Source organism: Pithys albifrons, chromosome 9 (assembly GCF_047495875.1).
Source record: "Pithys albifrons albifrons isolate INPA30051 chromosome 9, PitAlb_v1, whole genome shotgun sequence".
NCBI classification, from domain to species: Eukaryota; Metazoa; Chordata; class Aves; order Passeriformes; family Thamnophilidae; genus Pithys; species Pithys albifrons.
This window is the reverse complement of record NC_092466.1, coordinates 36,243,185-36,270,326: the sequence shown is the minus strand read 5'-3', so window position 1 is coordinate 36,270,326 and position 27,142 is coordinate 36,243,185.

Here is a 27,142-nt window from a genome sequence, read left to right as displayed (position 1 = left end):
GCCCCTCAGTGGGAGAGGCAAACACAGTTGCTAAATATCATGGAATCACAGAATGGTTTGGGTTGGAAGGGATATTAAAGATCACCCTGTCCCACCCCTGCCATGGGCAGGGACACCTTCCACCATCCCAGTTTGCTCCAAGCCCTGTCCATCCTGGCCTTGGACACTCCCAGGGATGGGGCAGCCACAGCTTCTCTGCCCAACCTGTGCCAGCACCTGCCCATCCTCACAGCTAGGAATTCCTTCCCAATATCTCATCTAAACCTGCTCTCAAGTTTGAAGCCATTATGTTTTCCCAGGAAGCAAAGGCTTGGTTGGTATTGTACCACATAAGTAGAAAAATAATAGGCTGGAGCACATCTGTGGAGCAAGGCACTTGTCTATTTATTTGTCCATCTTATCCTTGCATCTAAAAGTAACATGGGGAGTTTGACCATCTGCTGGCAGCAAGTATTTGAACAAGACAAGGTTTTTCCCCCATCTTATCTCACTACTTGGACACCTTTCTGTTGCCGTCTCCTCTAACAAGGCTGCTGTTGTTACAGTAAAATCAAAAGTGAGCAATTCAGATCTATAGAAAACCCTGTGAGACTCAGCTATCAGCCAGGAGCAGTAAGGAGCTCAGCTGCTGCTGGCTGGTAAGGGAGGAGGTTACTCCCCAAGAATTCACATAGTAGGAATTCACAGGACTCTGCAGGGACATGAAAACAGCCCTGATGAAATAATATAAACATGGGACTTGTGAGAGAGAGGCTTTAACCAACTGAAGTATCTGGCGTGGTGGTGTGTAACTCTTTCAGCCAATGAGCTGTAGTCCTAACCCCATATAAACTGTGTGCTTTGTGTAATAAATGTCTTCACTATGAATCTCATAGATTGGTGTGAAGTCCAGTTCCTCCACCGTTTATTTTTAGTTTACTTTAGGCTGCAGCCTGAAGTGTAAGGATAAAACTGGCCCTACTTTCCAGACATTTTCAGGGGGTCTCATGCTATTTGGCAGTGCATGTAAAAACTCTGTGTCAGCTCCCAGGGAAGCCCTTTCTCCTTCAGAGGGCCTCTCCTGAAAGTTTTGGCTTCAATGCTCCAACACAACTCAGCTGCTGAAGGGAAAAGGGGGAAGAGGGATCAGACATACCCTCATACTTCCCCAGCACTGGGCAGGGTAGGGGCTACCTGAGGTGTGAAGGTTTAACTGCAGGCATTGACCAACTACAGACAAGTGGAGCTGTCAGGGACCTACTGGAATGAAAGCTGCTGTTCCAGGTTGGTCTCTCTCATGGAGAGCAGAGAAGAAAGGTCTCAAAAACAGATGAGGAGCGTTACATAATCTCTGATGAGAAACCTAAAGGAAGTTTGTGTTCATACTTTGTGATGTGGAGTCATGTAAATTGTGACTCAAGTCATTCAATCTTGCTTGTCTAACAGTCAACAATACATTGGTTGGTAATCAGATGAGGTTCTATTAAATGTATGCAATGGAAAACTGAGTCCTTATTTTCCTTACATACCTATATTTCTTAGCTTTCTTAATTTAAAGTTCTTCCATTTTAAATGAAAGAACATTTCAGTGTTCTTTCCTCCCTTACACACTGAGTTTTTTATCAGTTAATGCCAGTGACATGTAGCTGAGAGAAATTGGTGTGCTGCTCATGAAGAAAATCTAACCTGAAATAGCTTTTCAGAGAGCTTGAGCAATGTCTTGGATTCGATTGATTTGAATATACAATTCCCAAAGTCTTAGATTGCCTTTTTTATCTCCCATCCACACTGCACAAGCTACAAACATCTCCAGACTGGCATTTGCTTAGACCCCAATGATAAATCATGTGCTCCACCAAGAAACAACTGCCATTCCAGCATTCCACTTTCATTTCACATGCTCTGGAACACCAAGTTAACAGGAAAAAAATAACCAGGATTCAGAACACTCTTATAAATAGGTCAGGCCTGTGTCTTTTCATGAGCTGTGGTGGAAGCTGAATCCTTGAGAGGTGTCCCCCTGAAATGGTTCAGCCCCTTTTTCCCGCATTAAAAGGAAACTTTTAATTTCAGAATTTCAGTTGTTTTAGCAGGACACTGGGAACGAGCTAACACTTGAAGAATCCACACCAAAGCTGTGTAGAGTTTTAAAAGCCAAGGACATGCTAAACATAGCCTTAAGTAATTATGAAATTATTATGTTCTGTGGCCTTTATCATGAGCCACGATTAAACCATTAATCTCATTCTGAGGTGCCTGGCTGGGATGTGATCACTTTTACATTTGGTACTTAGGATAGATAGAATCATAGAATCACAGAATCATAGAATGGATTGGGTTGGAAAAGACCTCCGAGATCATCGAGTCCAACCCTTGGTCCAACTCCAGTCCCTTTACCAGATCATGGCACTCAGTGCCACGGCCAAGCTCAGTTTAAAAACCTCCAGGGATGGGGAATCCACCCCCTCTCTGGGCAGCCCATTCCAATCCCTGAGCACTCTCTCTGCAAAGAATTTCTTTCTCATCTCCAACTTCAATTTCCCCTGGCAGAGCTTGAGCCCATCGTGCCCCCTTGTCCTATTGCTGAGTGCCTGGGAGAAGAGACCAACCCCCACCTGGCCAGAACTTCCCTTCAGGCAGTTCCAGACAGTGCTGAGGTCACCTCTGAGCCTCCTCTTCTCCAGGCTAAACACCCCCAGCTCCCTCAGCCTCTCCCCACAGCACTTGTGCTCCAGTCCCTTCTCCAGCCTCGTTGCTCTTCTCAGTTGGGTTGGAAAAGACCTCTGAGATTATCAACTCCAACCCTTGATCCAACCCCACTGTGATCACCAGCCCAGGGCACTCTGTGCCCTGGGCTGGTGATCACAGTGGGGTTGGATCAAGGCATGGTGGATTCTCTGCCCCTGGAGATGTTTAAGAGGACACTCAGTGCCACCTCCAGTCCCTTCTCCAGCCTCGTTGCTCTTCTCTGGCCCCGCTCCAGCCCCTCAATCTCTTTCCTCAACTGAGGAGCCCAGAACTGAACACAACACTCAAGGTGTGGCCTCCCCAAGGCAGAGTCCAGGGGAAGGGTCACTGCCCTGGTGTCCCAACCATGTCTGCAACATACCCATATTGCACCACACACAGCAGGTAAACAATTTATTCTTCATAGCTGCTGTCACACTGCTGCAATCAGAACAACACAGAGACCCATTTACTAAATGGAGGGTGTGAGAGAAGGAACACAAACTTTGATAATGTAAATTTTGAGGGTGACATTGGAATGCAGATAACTTCACAACTCTAGAGGTGTATGAACAGTGTTCACCAAAACCAGAACCTTACACATGTTGGTTTTGTCTCTTTTCTGGTGTAAAGCTGTAAAAAACATCTGAGTCAAACTCTCCACGATACTCAATGGCCCTCAGTATAAAAAGAAGCAAAAGCAATAAATAAGGAGCAAGACCTTTTGCAGAAAGTCTGTGCACCTTACTGAGGAGGATGATTCACTGACAGCTATTAAATCCAGTATCCTAAACACAGCCACCAGCTTCAGGACCCCACACAGTTCTGCTGACCAGAAACCAGAGAGAAGCCTCAGGAAAGGATCACTTCATACTTGCCCTATCTCTTTTATTTATTTAAGGCTCTTCTGAGTACAGAGAGCCCCAGTCAAAGCAAAAAACCCAGCTCTACACAGCTTGGAAGAAACAAAAACTCCACTGCCTCCTGGTCCCCTCCCTTCTATGCAAAGGAAAAATTGCAAAGGAAAAGCATATCTAAGATTAGGTGATGTGAATTAAATCCCATCATATCACAACTTAACAAGTCTAATTCTTTTTCAGATCAAAGCTCTCGTGTATAAGCACAGAAAAGGCACTCCTGGCATTTACTGGGATATATGCAAATTTTCCAGGAGGATTTTGTCTGACAGATACAATATAATTAATCAGAATAGACTGCAATAATAAGAGACCTCAGTCCTATACAGCAACCACAACTTTTCCAGGCATTTCCAAGCTCTTTCCCACGAGCTGTTTTTGATGGTGCCACAGTGCATGAGGGAAGTGTCCCATCTGAAGAGCGAGTTTTGCCCACAGTGAATATCTGTGAAACCTACATTGGCTCTGGGTGATTTCCCCCTGATTTTAAAGTCAAGAAAAGCTGTGTCCTTTCCCAGCTGGGAGCTGAGTCCCAGCAGAGCTCTGTCATACAATGTGACTATTTTTAGGCCAGCACTGAATCACCAGCAGGAGGACAAGACAAAATGCTGAAGCACACATTCCAGGTAGTTGAACTATAAAAAAATTTCTATTCAGTAGTTTGGCTATTTCTGGGAGAAATGAACCACATAAGCAGCAGGTGCATATGCTAATAGAATGGCTTAAGGTTTTAATTAAGCCATATTTCCCTACAGAGTAATTACATATGTTGTTTACTCAACTATTAAAAAGACTGCTAAAAACCCCTGTAATCACATTCATTCTCTGGCTAAAAATCAAAGATCTCAAGAACTTAAAAGGTGGGAAAGAAGTAGTGAACACACTTACTAGATCCCCATGGACACTTGCTACACACAATTCTGTGTAGGAGATTCCATAACAGATGGTGTCCTCTGAGCTCCTATCAAAATCTGTCTTGTCTGATTCCTACTGAGTGTAATGTGTGAGGAGATATTTTACACCAACTGCCCTGGAGGTAAGAAAACTCAGAGTTTAGAGGTTTAGATTAGATATTAGGAAACACTTCCTCATAGAAAGCCTTGTGAAGCATTGGAAGTGACTACCCAGGGCAGTGATGGAGTCCCTATCCTTGGAAGTGTTCAAAAAATGTGTGGATGTGGCACCTGGGGACATGGATTGGCAGTGAACGTGGTGGTGGTGGTGGTTGATGGTTGGAGTTGATGATCTTGAAGATCTTCTCTAACATTAACAATTCTATGATTCTAATCTAACCCAGCAGCCACTGCAAAGTGCCATTAGAATTAGAGATTGCAGAACCTACAGAAGAAGATGAATTTAGTGAGATATCCACTTTCTAAGCTTAAGACACAAATACAGAATTTGCCTCAATGACAAGGGAGGTCTCATACCAGAGGAGATCTGCAGCTGCACAAGTGGCCTCACTCCTGCCCAAGCTCCCCCCAGCTACAGCTGCTGTTGCCATTATTCTGCCCTAGTGAGGCCCTGGCACAGGTTGGGCAGAGAAGCCGTGGCTGCCCCATCCCTGGAAGGGTCCAAGGCCAGGTTGGACAGGGCTTGGAGCACCCTGGGCTGGTGGGAGGTGTCCCTGCCCATGGCAGGGGTGGAGCAAGATGAGCTTTAAGGTCCCTTCAAATCCAAACCATTCTGTGATTTTCTGCTGTGAGAAACCATTACTATATGGACAATATTAAAGTTAATATTACAGCAGTGAAGATAATAATGCAACCAAAAGCCACTTGCTATTCCTTAGATTCACAGATTCACCCCTGGGCTTGACCTATTCCCTCCAGTTGGTGACTGAATTTCAGGGTGAACAGGTCAATTCACAGGCTGCAGAATCCTCAGACCTGAAGGGGATTTAGCCAGCTACAACACTGACATCTAGACATGCAGACACAGAAACAGAGAGCCAGATTCAAACCCACTGGGTGCAGATGCAAGTCCATCCAGAGCTCTTCTCCCAACTGTGCTCAGAAGGTGCTGCTGAGCTTCCTCCAAAGGACACAACACCCTCTTGGCATGAGAGACTGCTGTAAATCCCACCTTTGAAAAAGAAACTTGTTTTGTGTTTAAAGAGAATAATGCACATCAAGTGATGTTTAATAGAAAGAGTTTAAGGCAGCTTTTCTCAATCCTTATTTGTGCAAAATATACAAATTCAGGTTCCATCACATCTTAATGTAACTCCCCTAGAGATACTTATTTCCCAGAAAATAAAGATGAGAAATCATTCTGTATTTCAGAAGAGACGTGTCAAGCATATGTCACAAAGCTATTAAATTGAAAAATGGAGCTCACAGAAAATTCTGAGGATGTTTTCACGAGCTAAAAGCCACATTTTCACTTCTTCACTTATGCAGGTGTAACTTTCTTAAAATATTTCAATAAGGATTTTATTTTTTTTCGAGATTCTCTGTCCGTTGCCCGTGTGAGATTTGTGATTTTCTGTCAGTGTAGCACTTCTGGCAAAGCTATTTCAGCAACTTCCTCAGAAATGAGGAGTATGTAGAAATCAAATTGTGTAAAGAACAGATAGTGAATGGAACTTACAGGCCAGATGCTGGGCTGCCTAGTACCTGAAAAATAAAAAATAAATAATACATTCAAAGCACCTGGTTTGTCTTGAAGCAGGCAGAGATCAGGAAAACAGACCACACAGTGGTTTGAGTTTTTTCTCCACCAAAGCAGAAGTTTGATTTGAGAAGCAAATTTATGAACCTGATTTACCCAACAGTTCCTCTAACTAGCAAAATAACCACTAAAACCCCTCAGGTATCTCAAGAGGGAATAATTATAGTGGCAGGAATTGGCACAATGGTAATTTTGCCAATATTAATCAGAGCCATGATGGGGTTTTTCTGTATCTACACTAATGTCAGTGTATTTGAAGTCTGTATTTCCTTTATAGCTTTGTTGCATGTTACTGTTGTGTGGGGTTTACTTGCTCTGCATTTAAATCTTAACCCTGAACATTCAAAACACAGGAGACATTAGTACCAAACCTACAGAAATCACAATGAACTCCAAAGGAAACTTTCAGCCCAAGGAGCCTATAAATGAACTGCAGGGTGGAAAAATGGCCACTTCAGAAAATACAACTTTATAGAAAGACCCTGACAATCACAATGGAGTATTCCCAACAGTAGATACACAGAAAACACACTGCTGAGAGAGAACAGCCATGAGCAAAAATCTGTGGTCCAGCTGTCTGAGAGATGGAGTAGGAGTTTTGGAGAAAAATATTACTTTTATCACATACTTTATCAGTACACTTAAGAATTTATCTCATGTTTCTCTTTTTGCCCCTTCTTTTTCTCCGTAGTATTTTTACAGATAATTCTCCTGACAGTGTTCCTAAAAATCTGAAGTTTGAACTTAATGTTGTTCAGATAGAATTTTATAAACTAAGCTGTTCTTGTGTTCCATGATCAACACTGACTGCCAGAAGATGAGTTATATAAATCAAGAGAAAATCGGGCAGTTTGCCCCCTCTGACCACACAGAAAACACACTCAGCAAGTAATGAATTTTTCCTACCGTCAATTATTGTTCTGCATTAGCTCTGCAGTCTCATTATAGAGAAGATTTAATAGATTTGTTACAAAAACTCCCTTTGCCTTTGTCATCTCAAACTGGCCACAGCTCCATGGCTAAATCCCCCAGCCCTGGCACAGCCTCATTTTGCTCTGAGAGCAGGTGAGTGAAAACCCAAACAACACAGACCTTCAGTTCCAGCTGGAAGGAGTTTCTTCTCAGAAACGTGATTTCTCCTGAAATGTGAACTATGCACACACATGCTGAGCACTTTTGCAAGGTTTATTTCATATTTAGCCTCCCAGATCAACAGCACCAAGTCTCAAGGGGATTTAACTAGATGACATTTGAGAAATTAAGTGATAGTCACTTTTTTCCTTCCTAAGGTGAGAAATAACTGCATGAGGAAATGAAGAGTGTAAAAGCAGGACTTGGGACAAATTTTGAGAAACTGCAGAGTTTTTTTTTCCTTGAAAAAAAGTGTCCATTGCACATAACTAAGGCATTGAAGAATGTGCTAGTGAAAGGGACTTCAAGCCTTTATTATGGAAGAATTCTCAATTTGCTACAGTCTTAATATGGATACATGGAGAGAAGTAGGAAATAAGTATAAAATGACTTCATAACAAAAAAATTACTGGAAAAAAAAGGCAACCAGAAAAGTGCAGAATGTCCCTGAATGTGCATCTGAAGTACTATTGGCTCAGAAAAAGCTTCTGTGTTACCCAATATCCTGACTTCATAAGACTGACAGTTTTGCTTCCAGAGCAGAAAATATCTTGTAAATCTGACAGAACTCACAATGTAGTTGCTGTGGAGAAACACAAAATTCAATATTTTTTTTTCCTCCTCTCTCCTGGTATTTACTTGGCACACATTTTAACAAATTTAGCAGATAATTCTCTTGCTCTTATTTCTTACTAAGTCGTTTAAACATTACAATCTGATATATGTTATTACACATATTGGTGAAAAAATTCAGACTCTGAATGCTGTGCTGCTCATTAGAAAACTCACCGTGTACAGATCAGGCTTTTATGATCCCCCAAGTTCAAATTTACAAAGTCCAGTGATGCCACTAAGAAATCTATAGGCTTCCTGCTCGTAGGATTTTACTCCATGAAGCACAATTTCTTCCTCTTGCCATTTGGATGACATACAAGATACTGTATATTTGGTTTTGCTGGAAAAAAATCATTTCTTGAAGTACACAGGGTTTGTCATACCAACCTCCTGGATTTTTCTAGCAATGATGTTTGGAGAGTATTATCTGTGCTAAAATAACAGGCAGAATTTATTGGGGCAAGAAGGCTTGAAAATCCTTCCTAAAAGAAGCAGATATCTTCCAGCTGAAGACCTCTACTATTACTCAGATTTTGGGAATCAGACATTTATTGAATGTTTTCTCTGTGTTTTGCAGCAGGATAACATCAAAACCAAACCAAAACTGATTTATAAGGTAATGCACTTGGAAACAAAGTGCATTTAGGAATCTGGTTTTATAATTTTGGTCCAGGTAAATTTTGATACATCAAGACACACCAAGGAGAACTGATTGCTGTGGTACATGGCAACATTTGATGATAAACATCTACTACAGAGACTGTGTAACTTCTTCTGGCTGACTTTTATGTGCATGCCCAGATTTTTAAATCTGCAAGAAAACCCAGAGAGAGGAAAAACTCATTTGAGAATATTTTGTCCATCATGTGAGTTGAAAACAAATTATCTGCACAAGCCTTTGAAATGTGGTCCAGCAGAAACACAACTGATGTTACCTTCAGCAATATTGCTTTGGGTCACTACACTTAGAGCAGGTCACTGGAAACAATTAACAGTGTTCTGCTGGACAAGCTACTGGGGGCAGAAAGAATGCCCTTCCAACATAACTCTCATGAACAGAGAATTGTAAAAGCTGGGTCCTTTCACAAGTATTCTGTGAACTGCAACAAAGACAAGGAGAACAGAAGATGTGAGTAAGATCCAGGGAACAAAAGCCATTTTCATGCCTCTTTCATGTAGCCCCCAGTGCACTTGAGGCTGTAAGTTCTTGAACATCAATGGCTGCTCCAACTGGCTGCATCTTCCCCACAGGTACTTGTGGTGTCTCATATCTGGGTGATTAGGACAGAAGAGGTAAAAAACATTTTCTTCAATCTCTGCTCTGCACTTAGGATGTCCTTAGGAGAGGAGTGTCAAAGGCCTCTGTATGATCCATTCCATATTAAAGGATTAGCTCAGTTGGTTAAAACTTGGTTTTAACAATGCCAAGGTCATGGGTTCAATCCCCTGTGTGGGCCATTGACTTAAGAGTTGGACTCGATGATCCTGTGGGTCTCTTCCAACTCAGAATAGTCTGGGATTCTGGGATTCTGTGATCAGCATATAGGGCACAACACCCTCAACTCAATAGCCATAAAGGCAGCATTCAGCCACAGAATCTCAGAATGGTTTGGGTTGGAAGGGACCTTAAAGACCATCTAGCTCCAAGCCCCCCACCATGGGCAGGGACATCTCCCATCAGACAGTATTTCTTCCCAATATCCACTCTAAAACTACCAACTGTCAGTGTGAAGCCATTGCCCCTTGTCCTGTCACTCCAGACCCTCATGAAAAGTCTCTCTCCATCTTTCCTACAGGCTCCCTTCAGGTGGTGGAAGGCCACAATTAGGTCACCCCAAAGCTTCCCTTCCCCAGGCTTGCAGGCAGCTACAGGTTTGCTCTGCAGGTGAGAGGCTGACAAACTCAGCAGGTCAGACTGTGCCTGATACCCTGTCCTCAGGTGAAACCTCAGCTGCTGCTTCTCAGGGAATGCCAACTGGTGGGTTAGATCTGTCTGCAGTTGAGATAAATTCACTTACAGTGTTAGAGCAGAGGGTCATTTTGATCCAAAAGATGCACTAGTAGCTTGTAAACACAGTTTATGAGAAGACTGGAGAGAGGCAGTCCAGGAGGAGAAACAGAGAAGCAAAGCTGATCACCAGAACCGTCAGAGGAGCAGTCAAAAGATGACGTGAAGTTCCACCATAACTTGTTGCCACGTAAAATAGATGTCCATTCCAGTATTTGGTCCTAATAAAGGGGAAGCAGATGTGACAGTGAAGCTTTGCTGATTTTGTCTCTCCACCTCAGTGTCTCAGGATCAGAGCTGAAACACTTCATCCTCCTTTTCCACCAGTGCTGAAGGGCTGGGAAGCAGCTCAGTGACACAGGGCTCAGGAGGGTGAAGCTGACAGGGACTGGAAGGGCTGCACTGCCAGTGCCCAAGGCTGGGAGTGGAGAAGGCATCTGGAAGGGGCTTGGACAAGAGGCCACTGCAACCTATTGCTGAGCTAAAGGAAACTTGCTTTTCCACAATGCTGAGAAATTAGACACTGTAGCAATCAGACCCCATGCAGCACTACCTGAGACCAGGATTCACCTCTAATTATCTAGTTTGAACCAGCCTCTTGTTAAACCTGATGGAAAGAGAGAAATAGCACCAGAGGTGACTCAGCCCACCAGTTTTAGATAATGACCTTAGGATGATCTAAGCCATGCTCAGGAGATGCCTGTCCTTCTCTACTGATCATTGAAGGAGGTTAGAGCACTGCCAAGGCCAGCTGTTGGGGGATAATTAGGTCAGGTGAGACTGAACAAGCAATTACAGAAAACAAACCAGAGACTCGTTTAGTTAACAAGTTGGTCCCCTTGCCCATTCAGAGATGTAGGAGGTATCATCAAAAATACTCAAAACAGAGGTTTCTTCTTGCTGAAATAACCTCCATATTTTATTTTTTTCCCTGTAGAAAAGCAGAAGTAAGGCCACCAGAAAGGCTTGCCTGCATCTTTCTAAAAAAGACACTGAAATAATGGTGGGAGAGGGAACTTGTGTGCACAAACACACAGCCCCAGGGTGTCTTTGGAGAACTTTTGCTGTGCCTTCCATGTTGCTGTGCCTTTTTTCACAGTCTGCACTCACAACCTGCAATCTATTTTTTTTTCTCATTCAGAGAGGATATAAGGAAAAAGAAGTAATAGTGGGTACAAGGTTGGTTAACAAGCAATTTATGACACTGTTCTGTCATGGATACATGCAACTGGTCACCAAACATTCATGTGTTACTATTTCTAAAGCTTGAAGTGGCCAGGGGGTGAAGGGATGTGATTCTCCCCCTCTGCTTTTCCCTTGTGTGACTCCATCTGCAGAACTGCCTCCATCTCTGGGGCTCCCAGCACAAGAAGGATGTGGAGCTGCTGGAGCAGGTCCAGAGGAGGCTATGGAGATGCTCCAGGGCTGGAGCCCCTCTGCTCTGGAGCGAGGCTGGGAGAGCTGGGGGGGTTCACCTGGAGAAGGTTCCAGGGAGACCTTGGAGCCCCTGCCAGTGCCTAAAGGGGCTTATAAAAAGGAGGAAGAGGGACTATTTACATGGGCAGATGGTGGCAGAACAAGGGGGAATGGTTTTAAATCAAAGAAGGGCAGGTTTAGAGTAGATGTTAGGAAGAAATCCTTCCCTGTGAGGGTGGGCAGGCCCTGGCACAGGTTGGGCAGAGAAGCTGTGGCTGCCCCATCCCTGGGAGTGTCCAAGGCCAGGTTGGACAGGGCTTGGAGCAACCTGGGCTGGTGGAAGGTGTCCCTGCCCATGGCAGGGGATAGAACGAGATGATCCTTAAGGTCTCTTGCAACCCAAACCATTGTGATTCCATGATTCTATAATTAAGTTCTGGTTGAAGTTTTGCATTCTCGACAGAGTTTTCTGGGGGGAAAGGAGAGACCCTTCTATTTGCAGTAGCAACAAACACAAGAGGAGAGTAGAAATATGAAATTGCCATGTTCATGGACTTAGCAGAATGAAACAATAAATGTAATTTCGTGTCTGAAACTCAGCTCTGTCCCACCTATGTTTATGTTCACACACACGTGCACACACTTGCACGTTCTCTGCCCAGGTCCTACAGCACTTACAACCTAAACAATTCAGCCACAGAATCGCCACTAAACACCTGAAAGGTGATCTTAAGATGCCACCACGCCTAGATCCCTGCCTGAAGGTGTTCTCCACCCCCTCTGCCTTCTCTAACCAGCCCCCTCCTCTGGGTCACTATCCCCACTCTCATTAGTTCCCCCAATGCCAAGCTCTCCTGCTGCAGTTCAACCCAACACTCCGTGTCTTGTCTGCAGCAAACACGTAGAATACTTTGTTACCTCTGCTCTGCAGTGCTGCTTCACTTACTGTGTCCCCTCTGTCATTATTTCTTGATAGATAGTGAGAGGGAAGTGCCAAGGCAAAGCATCTCCTTGTCTTCTTTAATAAAAGCTCAGCACCAAGTCTCAGGATGCAAAGTCCTAATTAATATATAAGAACTGGTATCCAGTACAGATAATATTATTATAGTATTAATTAAATTAAATTATTAATTAAATTAAAGTATTAATTAAATTAAATTATTAATTAAATCAAATTATTAATTAATTAAATTATTAATTAATTAAATTATTGTTAACAAATAATAAACAAACAAATAGCAAATAATAAATGCTAACAACACACAGCCTGTGTAACTTTTTAAGGTTATTTTCTAATCCAAATTTTAGACAATTGTGTTCTTGATTTCTCTAGCTCTTCTTTAAGTATTTACAAGGGAGTTGATGGCACCTGAGAGATGGTCAGTTTTTGATTCAGAGTGAATTGCTCCTTACAAAAACCTGCCCCACTAAGCCCATTACACATCAGACTTACCACACCCAGTCCACAGCACTGGGGTTTTCCTACATTTCCCCAGCCAGGGCTTGTATTAGAATTATGGATATGTCTGTACCTCTGTGTGGTGGCCTTGATTAATTAAGCCATGATTTCAGTTATGAAGGTCAGCTTCAGCAGTGAATTTTCCTAAAGTGTAATCTAGAAATGCCACATGGAGCCATTACAAGCAATCTGTTTTGCTCTCTCACCTTGTGCTCACTTTGTACTACAGGTAATCACTTTCTGCTTTGGTCAGACAGCTGTGCCCTGAAATTCCAACCCTCACCTGCTGCTGGAAATTCATCTTCCACAGTACATCTTCTAATACATAAGCAATGTGAAATGTTTCCAGTTTTGTTGGACCCTGTTACAAACACAGGGGATCAGGTATTATGCTCAGGAAACCAAAACAACTAAAATGGGAAGATTTGTTGTCCAAGAGACAAAAGAAAAACAAAGAAAAGGGCAAACCTAAGGAATTGATCTTATATTAACTCTCTATTCAACCACATATGGCAGCACTCCAGCAACACGCAGTGGCTTGGGCAGAACTTGAAACATGTGAGTTGTCAGACTGAAGTCAGGACCTGAAATGATTTCCTGGACACGGATCTAAATAAAATAGATGTATTATTTCATTTAAAACCAGATTTGTTCCATAAGGCCTTCCTTTGAAATATTCTAGATCAGGAGTCTGTAGAAGCAGCATTGATTTTCCTATCAATGATAACCAAGCGGGAAAATATGCAGTGAGATGAAAGGGATCATCCAAATGATTCATGAGTTATGCAGTGACTTTGGTTATTTATAAACTGCTTCACTGTTTTTTCTGGAAAGACTTTGTTCCAAGTCCTTCCTGCAGGCCACGCAACTGGTATGAACATGATAAAAATTATTTCAGTCTAAATCATGAATAAACTGGCAGAAGTCATGCCTGAGAACAGAAAACATTATTGTTTCATCAACAAACTTCCTCCCCTACTTTAATATCCCTCTTTAATTTTCCACCCTGCCTCCTCACAGCAGATCCTTCTCCCTCCTCAACGCTGAGAGCAGCAGACGAAGGGCTGACGGTGTTCGCCCTCTGCAAACTCCATTAAAAAAGCATTAAGGCTGTGACACAGAACAATAAAAGCATCAGAGAGCTGAGTTCCTGGAGAAATGTGCCATATGTGCTCTCACACTCAGCCAGCACAACAGATCATGCACTTGGGGTGCTTGATTATGCTAAAGGGTTGGAAAATTGTGCTGATTGAAAGGTAAGCTGGTAGGAGAAATGGGCACAGCCCAAGATAGATTATAAGTCAAAGTTACAATTTAATAACAATATTACAATAAATGCAATGGCACAAAGAGAAATGGAGTTTAACCCAAAAAACTCAGAAGTATAACCCAGCCCCCTTGGGCACAAACACAGTGGGATTGGTTGGTCCCTGTGCTGAGCCCCACGTGGTTCCTCCGAGTCCAAAGTGAAAGGAAGGGACAAACCTGTTGGTGCAGATGATGGCACAGTCTGGTGGAGAGTGGTGGGCTCCTCCTGGCCAGGTTCTGCTCCTTCTCTGGATCCAACAAGTGGTTCCAGAAGTCTCCAAACCCCAAGATTCTCTCCTCTCTGGTTCAGGTGGGAACACCCAGTACCTACCCCACGGTGGGGAGCTCCACAATGGAGGATCTGACTCTGGCAGTCAGGGGGGATTTTGGAATCGTTGCTGGCCCATGGGCAGAGCTGAGCCCTCAGGTGGGTGTGGAGGTGCCAAGGAGTCCCTGCAGGGCAGTTCTCCCAGCTCCTCTGCCAGGCTTCTTTCCCAGCCAGCTCCCAGCCTGAGGGCTCAGCTGTGCCCTGGGCAGCTGTTGCCAATGGGCCATTGGGAACAGTTGCTGGGCAATGGCCCAGAGGGTTTGGAATGCCCAGCTTTGGTCACCCCCACACAGGGATAAACTGGTCCCACCTTGTTGAACTAGTATAAAAATTTAGACAAGGCAGGATAGACTGGGAAGTCCATAGGTTAAAACAGGGATTATTCATATATTTATTACTATTATGTTTCAGCTGGAGAAATAAAGAAGAATAACCTGTGATCTATTTAAAATTAAAAATAAAACATTTGTATTTTTTTCATATTTAAATTACATATGTAGCAAGACAATGCTTCCCCTATTATTTCACTGAGGAACAGGGAGGGGTTTGTTCTGATTTCCCAGTTTCTCTCTACCTCTTTTCCTACCATTTACTCATTTTCCTTAGAAGAGTACAGGTACAGCAAAGTACCCAACTGCCAGCACAGGTTTGGGTGCAGTGAGAGGAACTTCAGTGGACACTGACTCCTCAGATGCTGACTGACCTGTCTGAAAAGCTGCACCACTCTGGAAAATGCAAACACCCACAACTTTCATCAAAATTCTGCCTTCCTGTGGTCTGCTTGCTGAGACAAGCAGCTTGTGACTGTGTTTTCAGCACACTTTTGAGAACAACTAATCAGTAATCTGGGCCCTAATGGTCACAGTCTGAATTTCTCCTCCTTTCAGGCTAATAGTTAGCAAAGATGGAAAAATATGTATTGTAAAGAAACCCTGCAATGAAGACAGTCCTCCCTTCGGTCACTGAATTGGTTTTTGTGTACTTTTTAATCTTTAGAAATTGCTAAAGACATCAGAGAGGGATTGTCAAGGCTCTCATGTGATCCTGCTGTGTGCAAGGATTGCTCAATTCCAAGTGAAACAAATGGTCCAGAGCTGATTTACTGAAGTAGCAGGAGGTGGGGCTCAAAAGCTCCATGTAAAATCATTGCCATTGACCTCTTGGCTTCCAGCAGCATATTGGAAAACCTCAGCTCAGTAAACAGGGAAGGAAAGATCCTTAAGTCTCAACACAGAGCTCAGGAGGACAAGCCACAAACTGTAGCAGTGATAGCAAACCAAGTGGCTTCACTGTGGCAAGGTCCTATTTAAATAATCTATCACTGCTTTTCATGTGCATGGAAAAGACTGGGGTTGGCATTTTCTAACTGCCAACATTTTGTCCTAATAAATACTTTTAAAATATGCCCTAACTTTATAAAATAATAGACCGGGAACATTTTAAAAATATATCCACAGTATGTGGATCGATTTGTACTTGTCACATTAACTGATGTAAATTACAGACCCATCGTTTTGTAAGAGAAAAGTTACCGCCCCTCTCAGAGCACATTTCATCTTTAGGTTTCAGTGTTGTAAGGAAGTGGGTAAATGGGCATGGCAGCTCCACAAAGGAACAGTGGTGCAGAGGGGATGGTGTCATGGCCTGGCATGGGGCTGCTGGGAGCTGCCCAGCCTGCCCTGCCCCACCAGCAAACAGGCACCTGAGCCTGCACCCACCCACCAGGTGCCTGTCCCTGCCCAGCCCAGGGTGCCTGCAGGGGCTACCACTGGCATGGGGCACTTCCCACAGAGCTGGAGAAAGCTGGAGAGAGACTTGTCACAAGGGCATATAGTGACAGAACAGGGGGAATGGTCTTAAGATGAAGAAGGGCACATTTAGATGAGATATTGGGAAGGAATTCCTGGCTGGGAGGGTGGGCAGGCCCTGGCACAGGTTGGGCAGAGAAGCTGTGGCTGTCCCATCCCTGGGAGTGTCCAAGGCCAGGTTGGACAGGGCTTGGAGCAACCTGGGCTGGTGGGAGGTGTCCCTGCCCATGGCAGTGGGTTGAATTGGATGGTCTTGCATATCCTTACAACCCAAACTGTTCCATGAGTCCATGATCCTTTAAGCTGAGAACTGCTGTGACTTCCCTAAGGCTTCACAGCAGGGCAGTAACTCAGGTCGTTTGTGAAATGCCAAGAGGAAAGCAACGAGATGACTCAGTGAGCTAAAAAGCATGAGCCAGAAGGAAAGACAAGATTCTGGGATTTTTTAAAATTTAAAATGTTATGAACCCTCCATGGTATTAAGTTTCAATTATGCAAAAGATTGCTGTCAAGGGAAAGGGGCAAAACAGAATAGGACAAAAAGGGTTAAACTGCAGTGAGGGAGATTTAGTTTAGACATTAGGGAAATCTTTCTATCTGTCAAGGTACTTCAGCACAGAAATCAATTGCCAAGGGAGAGGGAAATCTCAGTCACAGGAGATTTTAAGAACAAGCCAGCTAATTAACTGTCAGGCATGGCTTAGGTCTGATTGCTCCTGCTGGGGCAGTGGGCTGAGCTACCTGACCTCCTGAGGCACCATCCAGCTTTACCTGCATTGATCAGAGGGTTTCCAGAGTATCAGAATAATCTGCATTCCTCATCAATTATATATAAGAGAATATGAGAAAACCATACAAACCTAAGTGTTAATTACAGATGGTTAAGACATCTAATGCTCTGTTGCTGCTATCTTAATAAGCACAGAATTAAATCCATAATATTCCCTCAGTAATAATACTGTGCTGTTGACATTCTGTGACTGTGGATCTGTGAATCTCACACTGCACTGCATGGCACATACTTATTTTTTATATTCCATAAAATTACCATATTCAGGCCTTTATACACAGCACGTCATGACCATATTCTGGTGGAAACTCCAGCAGGACCCGAGTGTTGCACATGCACATTATCCACATATGTACAGGGAACTTCATCAAAGCACAGAGGGGAAAAAGATGCTGGAAGACAGTCCTTTGTGACATTCCTTCTGCCAATCCCACATAAAAACCATCCAGCAATACTGTGGTATCTCAGAGAGATAAGTCCTGACCCAGGACTCCTGTAGACCTTCAGCTTTGTTTCCTTGTGGCAGATTGGAAGGAATGTTATTGCAGGATACTTCTTCCACTGTTGCACTCCTTTACATAAATGACAAATTCAAAGTCATGCAATTGAGACTAATTTGACACGTTCCCTTTCTCTACTCGATCTGTAATTAGCATCATTGTCATTCTGCTACATTCTACTGCTCCTTCTTTTTTTTCTTTTTTTTTTTCCTTACAGCAAACTGTTCAGATTTGTATTTCTTTCATTCCTCACAGCTAAATGGTTAGGAGGGAAAAAGAAATTAGCTCCTTTACTTTAGGAAACCCCATTCTCTTTGTTAATTGGAACTGCAAAGGAAAAACAATTTCATGAAACTAGTTTTTAAGAACTATTTAAATTAAAATCTGTAAAACATGTCATTCTTTCTGTGAGAAACTGAAAAGCATTTCTAGGAATACTGAACAGAACTCTGTGATTAATTCAATAACCAAAGGGGGCTGTGCAAGTTTGACACAAAACATTGAAAGTGGATATTTTTGGAAGCATTGCCTAAACTCCTTTTATTATTATAAAACATCCAATATAATCTATAAGGTTGCATGAAAACCTGTTATACAACTGGAAATAATAGAAGGAACTGCAACATTGTGCCATTACTCAGGCCATAGTGCAGAACTTGAAGTCTTTTCACTGAGAAAGGAGAACCTCATAGAGAGGGTATGAAGGCAACTCTGCAGGAAGACTGAGACACTTTGCCAAAACCACGTTACAGATCCAGACCACCATCTACAGTAATTTCTGCAAAAGAACCATTCATTGCCAACACACTGAACACATTCCTAGTGTGTGCCATGCCCTCCCTGAGTCTCCATCAGCACACACCATGGCCATCAGCAAAAGGCAGGACAGGGCCAATTAAACATGATTTATGGGGATTTTGCAATGGTAAAGCCTCTTGGAGCATACCCATGCAATTACATTATTCTATGTATCTGTTTGAGGGAGTTTCTCACCAGCAGCACTTCAGTCAATGGTTGGCAATGCTGCTGTACTCAAAAAAAAGACATAAAGAAGAAACCCAATTTTCAGATCAACAGAGGGCAGGGTTAGATTAGACATTAGGCAGAAATCCTTCTCTGTTAGGGTGGCCCTGGCACAGGTTGGGCAGAGAAGCTGTGGCTGCCCCAGCCCTGGGAGTGTCCAAGGCCAGGTTGGACAGGGCTTGGAGCACCCTGGGCTGGTGGGAGGTGTCCCTGCCCATCACAGTGGGTGAAATAAGATGGGCTTCAAGGTCTCTTGCAACTCAAACGATTCTATGAGTCCATAATTCAGTAAATAACTTCTGGTAGAAGCTTTACATTCCCAACAGAGGAGCTTGGTGGGGAACAAGAGTAGACCCCTCTATTTGCAGTAGCAAAAAAACAAAAGGAAACACCAGTGGGGTAGAACCAGATGAGCTCTAAGGTCCCTTCCAACCCAAACCATTCTATGATTCTGTAATTTTAGATTACTAAACTATATACATCTTGTAATACCATTACTTCCTTGCAGTTATGTTTTCATTTCTCACATTATGTGCCATAATGGGTATAAACTGTTCATCTTGGTGTATTATAGTTTCCATTTAGTTCTTTAGTATTATAGTCATAGTGCTGGTTCCAATTTTTTTTGTTTTTCTTTTTTCCCAAAAAACTTTTTAATTAGAAAAAAACCCTTGTTACAGGACAAATTAGTCATCTGAGTCAAGTAAAGTGTTTGTTTTTGCTTTTTTTTTGTTTGGCATTTTAAAATTAAATGAAGCATATACATCAACACACAGACATTGTAAAATATTTGAACTAAGTATTGAAATTTGTAGAAAAAATACTATAATATGGAGTTATAGCCAAGCCTGGGAATTTGATAGAGTAACAAAGGACAAGTGCAGTCCAATTCTAAATCCCAAATCACTGCTCTTTGCTGTGTGCTCTTTTAACCAGTGGCTGACTTGGTCATGTGTTCTCTTGAGACTCTGAGTCCAAACCAGAATATTTGACAAGCTCTGAGTGCCATTTCTTTTTTATTGTACCACTCTGCTCTGTATTTTTATTTTCTTAAAACTGCACACTTTTTTTCATCCATTACAGAAGCAATTATTGTGCAGGCTACTGATCCCTCAGCAAACACCACCATGGAACAGGCTGCAAGTGCACCATTTGACAGTGAAACCCCCCCAGCCTCCTGTTTATCTGAGAAAGCTGTTCAGTAAATATTTCAAAGAACAACAGATGAAGACATCTGGAATGTTGACTCCTCATCCTGTAACAAGACATTTTTTATTTCAAAGTAAATACCTGCTTTATGAATTAAAGTACCTTCAGAAGTTGCTTTTGTTTCCTGAGCTGTTAAAAAAAATTAATTAGTTATTACTCTCTAGCATTTTGTGTCAAAGCAGATGCCAAAAAAGCAGTAACAATTAAATAGGTACCTGGCAGCTCCCACACCCACACTCGGAGGTACAGTAAGTGCCCATTAATCTACAGCTGGTTCAGAACACCACAGAGAACTTTCACATCATACACCACCACCATGGAATGGATTTGCTCAAAGCTACACGAGTGTTTCCTGGTTTCTCAATGAAGGAAACCCCAGCTGGCCACTTTCCAACTCCACTGCAGCATGTTCTGTGTGTTTATTTGGGAGGCACAGCAGCACTGCTGCCAACAGCACCAACACAGGGGATCTCACTGAGGCCAAGCTCTGCTCCCTGAGTGTGGCCTGACCAAGATAAAGGTTTGGCAGCTTGAGGGTGACAGACCATCCAAACTCAGTCTCCTACTCTGATTTAAGTTTCAGGTGTATTTAAGTTCTCCAGTGGAAAGTTACTAGAAAGAGAATCTCAGACAGGAGAAATAACATTTATTCTGGTTCTTCAGTGATTATGAGGATGGATACAATGTCCTGGATTCAACAAGATCACTGCTTTCACTGAGATGTTGTTGGTAACTGCACAGTCCCTCTGGATTTTATTTTCTCAGTTCTCTCAGGCGTGGTTAGGTTAAATGTGACAGAGAATCAAACACCCTGCAAAGGGCCTCTATAACAGCTTCCCTTAACCAGCAGCTCCTGGAGGTACTGACAGGAAATTAATTCAGTCAAAATCACTGAGCAGCTCCTAAAACTTAGTAAATGCAGGCTTGTAGTTTCACTAGTTACACACAAAATATTTGGGTCATGTTAATGGAAGCTTTCTGTAGCAAGAGAATGGTTTGTCTCTAAGTGTTATAATTTATGAGCTTTTAAACAATTTAGATAAATCCATTTGATTTTCTGCAAAGAGGCAATATTAAATTCGCTAAAATTAAATTTCTTTTAGGTAAGGTATATTTGAGAAAAACAAACAGAAATTATTTCTGACTCACTTTTAATGAGTGCCTTCCAGGATCCAACTTCTGACACAAATTAATTCAACTCTGAGAGTTAAATTAAAAAAGTACTGTGGAATCAGCACAGCTTTAGCATCCTGAACTCATGGCAGCTTCTTTATCAATCTAGAATTGAAATGATTTCTGGCAATAATTTTAATAATTAGCAAGAGGTACATATCACCATAATAAATTGCCAGATTGCTAAACTGAAGCCTCTGAGATGAAATCAGATGTGTAGAATCTCATCCCATCATCCTTGTTTGACTGAAGTCTCTCCTTTCTTTATTCCAAGGGTCTCTTGCTTAAAAGAAGGAATTTTTTATTTGTTTTTGTCTCTAATTGATCTTTATTGACTGTAGTCAGGCTATGCTTCCCATCACCAATCTGTGCTTCCTGCAGGAATCCAACTGCCCTGCTGAGCATCCTCTGCAAATCAAGCTTTGAGCAACAATGCTCCTGAAAGTTTGCAACCACTATACTCAACCTAAGCTCTTTGAGATCATCTCCTCAGAATGGTAATTTTTGTCATTCTCTGTGCTCTGCTTTCCTGCTCAGACCTTTAGGTCCTTCTGGGTCTATAACCTTTGAAGTCCTGTCTTGTAGTTCAGGGGCTGTGAGTGCTCGCACAGTTACACATCTCATCTAATCCCCATTTAGCCCTACAAATATTTATTTCCTCCTTCTTGCTGGGCCACCAAGGCCATGCACAGCCTGTTGCTGTTCCCATTAGGAGAGTCTCATTTGTTAATACAGTACTAAACACCCACTGCAGAGCAACCCCTTACAGTGGCTGAAGTAACTCTCCTGAGGGAGCACACCACTAGGATGAGGCTGTGGTACATTCACTGCCTCTGCCTTAGTCTGTCTGCCTGAAGCCAAAGGCTGAGGACTTCTAGCAACATGAAAATAGTATTTTGTAAAGATCTCAGTGAAGAAAATATTAATAGAAATAATAAACACATCAAGGCACTGGACTTACACATGATGAAACAGTCATTGCTTTCTACAGCAGTTGCTGTAGTTAGAATGACAGAATCAGAGAATCATAGAATGGATTGGGTTGGAAAAGACCTTTGACATCATCAAGTCCAACCCTTGGTCCAACTCCAGTCCCTTTACCAGATCATGGCACTCAGTGCCACGGCCAAGCTCAGTTGAAAAACCTCCAGGGATGGGGAATCCACCCCCTCTCTGGGCAGCCCATTCCAATCCCTGAGCACTCTCTCTGCAAAGAATTTCTTTCTGCTCTCCAGCTTCAATTTCCCTGGCAGAGCTTGAGCCCATCGTGCCCCCTTGTCCTATTGCTGAGTGCCTGGGAGAAGAGACCAACCCCCACCTGGCCAGAACTTCCCTTCAGGCAGTTCCAGACAGTGCTGAGGTCACCTCTGAGCCTCCTCTTCTCCAGGCTGAACACCCCCAGCTCCCTCAGCCTCTCCCCACAGCACTTGTGCTCCAGTCCCTTCTCCAGCCTCCTTGCTCTTCTCAGTTGGGTTGGAAAAGACCTCTGAGATTATCAACTCCAACCCTTGATCCAACCCCACTGTGATCACCAGCCCAGGGCACTCTGTGCCCTGGGCTGGTGATCACAGTGGGGTTGGATCAAGGCATGGTGGATTCTCTGCCCCTGGAGATGTTTAAGAGGACACTCAGTGCCACATCCAGTCCCTTCTCCAGCCTCTTCTCTGGCCTCACTCCAGCCCCTCAATCTCTTGCCTCAACTGAGGGGCCCAGAACTGAACACAACACTCAAGGTGTGGCCTCCCCAAGGCAGAGTCCAGGGGAAGGGTCACTGCCCTGGGCCTGCTGGCCACGCTAGTTTGGATCCAGGCCAGGATCCCCTTGGCCTTCTTGGCCACCTGGGCACACTGTTGGCTCCTGTTGAGCTTCCTGTCCCTCAGTCCCCCCAGGTCCCTCTGCCTGGCTGCTCTCCAGCCACTCTGTGCCCAGCCTGGAGCGCTGCAGGGGGTTGGGGTGGCCAAAGGGCAGGACCTGCACTTGGCCTTGTTGAACTTCATCCCACTGCAGGATGTTTATTTAAAATACAGAACACAGATTAGAGTCATTACATAAAACTAGTGGAGTTAGAAAAGAATTTGCTGAAGTAAGTTATAAAGTTAGCAATTAAGATAACTTTCTATTAGCTTCTGTTATAGAATCAAAACCAAAAGAGAGTTTTGATTCCATAAATCTCGTTTATGAAGTCCTTGCATTCCCCACTCATTCCAGCTCTTAATCTCCAGTTCAGTGCTCTCCAACTGTGCTGAGATAATTTATTACTGGTCTGTGTTATAAATCAGACAAAGAATAACAAAATTCATGGGCACAATGCCATACATATCCTGGTAGATGGATAAGTCTAAACCAAGTGTGTTAGGGTAGCTACCTGAGAGCCAGTCAACATAAGCCCTTGTATCTCCTGTTGTATAACACTGTGAATCAGCCACACAATACAGAAACTGTAGGTATCAGACAAGCCAGGAACATCTGTGGTCCCCAAACCATGAATCATATTGGTGAGATGTTCAAAGAAAACAACAACTGGATGGGCAGTAGAGTATCACACTAGCTCTGAGCTGAGCATAAAGGCTAGACATGAAGCAGTCTGCAAATCATAAAGCTAAATTATCAATTTGATAACTTATTAACTGCATAATGGCTTTTCCATACAAGGAACAACCCTGAATTTTTTATAAATGGAAATTTATTTGATTTATATAGATTAAATCATGGTGAGTGTTGGTACAGCTCATGATAAGCTGAATGGTTATGACTGCAAATGGTTGTAAGATGCACTTAAAACCATGTAACAGACATTCAGTCCAGAAAGCTTTGCAGAGTGTGCCTCTAACCTACCTACAAGGGGTAAAAAAATGCTCTCCAAATCCCCATTGGGAGACCAGGAAAGATCACAGGCATCAGCAGCTCCCAAAGCCCTGACGCAACATGATCTTTTCATCTGAAATTTCCAGATGCTCTGAGGAAACAACCCATTCCTCAGGCTACAGAGCAAGGGAAAGCCCCAGTGGTCCTTGCCAAAGCTGATGGGAGAGAAACAGGGCAGCAAGTGCAAAGCCCAGTCAGTTGGGGGAGCCACACTTGTGGGGAATTCTGCACCAGGGAGAGAAACAGGGCAGCAAGTGCAAAGCCCAGTCAGTTGGGGGAGCCACACCTGTGGGGAATTCTGCACCAGGGAGAGAAACAGGGCAGCAAGTGCAAAGCCCAGTCAGTTGGGGGAGCCACACCTGTGGGGAATTCTGCACCAGGGAGAGAAACAGGGCAGCAAGTGCAAAGCCCAGTCAGTTGGGGGAGCCACACCTGTGGGGAATTCTGCACCAGGGAGAGAAACAGGGCAGCAAGTGCAAAGCCCAGTCAGTTGGGGGAGCCACACCTGTGGGGAGTTCTGCACCAGCGAGGCTGTCTACACATGGAAACATTGCTCCAGATGCAGCTAACATCAGGAAAGCCTCAAAGTTACTGCTGACTACTCTCTTCAGCTGTGCAAAGTCACTAATTGCACTGCATTTACTATGAAATAACAACCTCTCTCCTGCCAGTGAAGGAAGAGCTATCGAACCACCGTTTCAAGTTCACATCAAAAAGATTTTTAAATCATAGAGGGGTTTTTTTAACATTGCTTTTTACATTTGATCAAGCACGGGAAAATTACCCTCACTTCTAAACATTTTGTGGGATGCCTTGCCTACATTTGGCAAAGGAGTTCTTTTTTTACTTCTTCCCCTAGTGTTGCATCTGCCTCCCACTTCTGCCTTGCCTACATCAACCACTCTCACTGTAATTGAAGAAATAATTTGATTAGTCACTAATTGGTACATATTTGCTTTCAGATTTAATTCTTTAGTTATATTCTCTAAGTTTGAGTCTCCAGTTTTAGACCGAGAACATCTGAAGTCTTGGCTCAATTAGTCTGGCCCATAACCTGTCAACCCTTTTTATTCCCAACCTGTAGGTCCCCACAGCACAGGGACACAGCACTACTGATGTTTATTGCACAATTCTTCAGACTGTTCTCTCTCTGAATTAATGCCCTTCATGCAACATAATTCTCTCCGACCATCTCAAATTTCAGACTGCACAACCAAGATGAAAATCCACACTCAAGCATTTTCATTCAACCCAGATGTACTCTTACCACTCGAATTTATGGTTATTTCATTAGATAACAAGCCATTTACACTCACTTCAGGTACATCAGCTGTCATCAGGGTTTGAAAGCTCCGATGAAATGCATTAATGACATCTGTCTTGCTTTTGGAGTGCTCTGGGTAGGTTTTGTTTTCCCTTTTTAAACAGCCTGCATTCTGTAAGCTGGATGTGCTCGGTGAGTCGACCTTGGCTGTCTGGAGAGCTGTCAACAGGAGAGTGGGACAAAATTAACTTGTGAGTCATGATAAAGGCCTGGAGAACACTTACTGATTACCAAACACTATCATGGGCAAACCCAACCTGACGTGGTGAAAATGAATTCATTTCCAATTGCTACAGAGTTCGATGATGAGAAACATTTTACTTCTCCCCCCCCTGGCCCAGGTTCAGCTTCACCTCTCCATGCCTGAGTCCTCTGCCACCCAAGCACTGCAGGGGTGGGGAATGCGGGTGATCGTCAACCCACAACAGGTCTGCTCTTCAGCTCTTTCCTCCCCACCCTTCCCCCTGCCCCACAGACCATAGGGCAGTCCCTGTGCTGGCTCCTGGAGCACCTTCTCCTCTAACCCCCTCGGTGTTCACAGGGTTTCTCCTCACACCTTTTTTTCCCCATACTTCTGTTGGTGTTTTTGCCTTGTCTTAAGCCTGTTCCCCAGAGGAACCACCAGCAGGGCAGAGGGGTTGGGCTGTGCTGTAACCCCTCAGCCCCTGCTGCCCCTGGGCACAGGCACCCCAAACAACATTCATCTCAGAGGCATTTTTACAAGTTCTGTGTATATCACACTGCTCTAGGAAGCATTTCAAATGTAAGATACAGGGGAGATGTAAACAGGAGGGGTCTGATGTACTGAAGCACTCACTGCTCCTGTGAGTGCTGCCCAGGAGTGAGATCCACCAGTGAACACTGCTCTGTTCTTCCCTAGACCAAAGTGAGGAATGAAAACACACTGCTATTGATCTCAGAAAATGCCCTAATAGCACCCAAGCACCAATCCACAATTCCTTTGGCTGTTGGCACCCTGCTGGGGAAAGCTGTGGTTCCATTGCCACAGTAAATACCTTCCTCAGGAGCCCTTAGAGAAAGGCCAGAATGTATTTGAAAAAACTACAGTACCCACACCCCATAGATACATTTTAAGAGCTTCTTACTTTTAACTAGAACCCTCTTGTCAACAAAACCAAGTCAACTTACTGCTTTTTTCCTTACTATTCATTGCACAGGTTCCTCTAAGCAGAAGAGTTGATGTCTGTGTCTGGCTCAAAAGCTGTGATTCCAGGCTTGGCACTTTGAACCAGAAGTGATTTAAATGCTGCTGGGTGCATTAGCATTAGAGTTTGCTATGTAGTCACAGGATAAATTGCAAAGCCACTGGGTGATTGCCAAAAGGTGGCACTGGCAGTGGGAACACTTTCAATGACCTGCACACAAGACCCCCAAGCTCTGTGAGATGATGCCTGTGAAGCCACTCATGGCAGGGGGTTGGAATGAGATGTCCCTTCCAACCCAACCATTCTAGGATTCGATGAAAATGCACAGAAATTCCAAAGGTGAACAAAGAGTCCATTGTAGTAGGGAAAAATCTGCTCTAGACTTAGCTGGTGACTGCCAGAGTAGCTTCAATTCTCTTCAGGACATGGGCAGTTGGGGCAGCTTCTCTTCAAGAAGAGCACCAGACAAACAGCCCCGATAGGGTCAGGGGAAAACACTGTTATAAATTTTGAAGGTATTTTCCCCTCACTGAAATATTACATGTGAAATGAAGAACATCTGTATAGCCCTTTGTAAGATTAGCTGCTGTCCTTGTTTCAAAAGACTTTTTGAAGTAATAGTACTGGATACTCTTTCCCTTCCAGGTGACACTATACACAAGGCCCTCTGATATGCAACTGAACAGAAGACCAAGTTTATCACTCATTTTTTCATCCATCAAA